We start from the raw sequence: 1,412 nt of genomic DNA on the forward strand, positions 1-1,412 counted from the left end.
AGTGACATTAATCCAGGTCTTATTGGATGCGATAAAAAACGAAGAATTGGCCTGCATTCCTGTCTCAGAGGAGTTATTGCTAAGTGACACTATTTCTTTTGAATCACGTGTCTTAAAGTTGGCTCCACATAACTGGAGAAAAATTCTTCCATGGGAACTTCCTTCTGACAAAAAGGAAAACTTTAGCCACGGAAGGTTGTTCGATCGCTTTAAAAAACCAATTAAGTTAGGTTGGCAATGATGACTGTATACACGGACGTCTAGAAATATGGACTGCGAACGAGATTCCCGGCAAATCGGCCTGCTCTTGGTCATAGACACTCTGAGCCACTTTTCAAATTAAAGCAATAAAATAAGAAACGTAGATCTCTTCAATTAACGGTAGGTCAATTTTATACCATTTACATGCAAAGTCCATCGTTTCAAAGTTATGTTGTCAAAAGCTTATGTAGCTAACCAAGAGCAGGCCGAAAAGTCAAATTTTATGTAGTGTTTACTACATAACCTATTTGGAATAAGATGAGCGGTTTTGGAGATAGGATATTTTTGCTTCCGTTTGCAGTCCATATCTCTAGAAGTCCGTGCTGTATATTACTGATGCGCTTGTTTGTTTGCTTTGAAATTTGAATATAATTGCTTGTTTGCAAATATTAGATCCATATTCAAGTATGTTCAGTGTTGCTAAACCGGCCTGACTTTAAAAGCAAACTAGTTATGCTGATATTTTATAATTTTGAAGTCCTTAAGTCATTACAAACTATTTACTTGCATTCAAAACTGGGGTTTTGAGTCTCAAAAAACTTATGAAAAGGTGAAGCAGGACAAAAGAGCTGCTGTACGGCCAAGGCGGATGAAGGAGGAAAGGAGAAGAAAGACCGGCGGGTGCACAAGCAGAATGACCGACAAATAGAGAGAGAGACGGAGAAAGAGTCTCAGGTCGCAAAAAAAAGATGGAACATTCTTGGATATTTGGAATGAAGCCCCGGTCAATTTGTTGTTGTTGTTGTTGTCGTCGTCTTTGCCTGGCGCAGTGGAGTCTGCTAAGTCAGAGTGGCGGGAAAAGGTGCAAGAAGGATCCGTTCATTCAAGTGACATTAATCCCAGTCTTATTGGATACGATAAAAAACGAAGAATTGGCCTGCATTCCTGTCTCAGAGGAGTTATTGCTAAGTGACACTATTTCTTTTGAATCACGTGTCTTAAAGTTGGCTCCACATAACTGGAGAAAAATTCTTCCATGGGAACTTCCTTCTGACAAAAAGGAAAACTTTAGCCACGGAAGGTTGTTCGATCGCTTTAAAAAACCAATTAAGTTAGGTTGGCAATGATGACTGTATACACGGACGTCTAGAAATATGGACTGCGAACGAGATTCCCGGCAAATCGGCCTGCTCTTGGTCATAGACACTCTG

The sequence above is a fragment of the Tigriopus californicus genome, chromosome 5 (genome assembly GCF_007210705.1).
Source record: "Tigriopus californicus strain San Diego chromosome 5, Tcal_SD_v2.1, whole genome shotgun sequence".
Lineage (NCBI taxonomy): Eukaryota > Metazoa > Arthropoda > Copepoda > Harpacticoida > Harpacticidae > Tigriopus > Tigriopus californicus.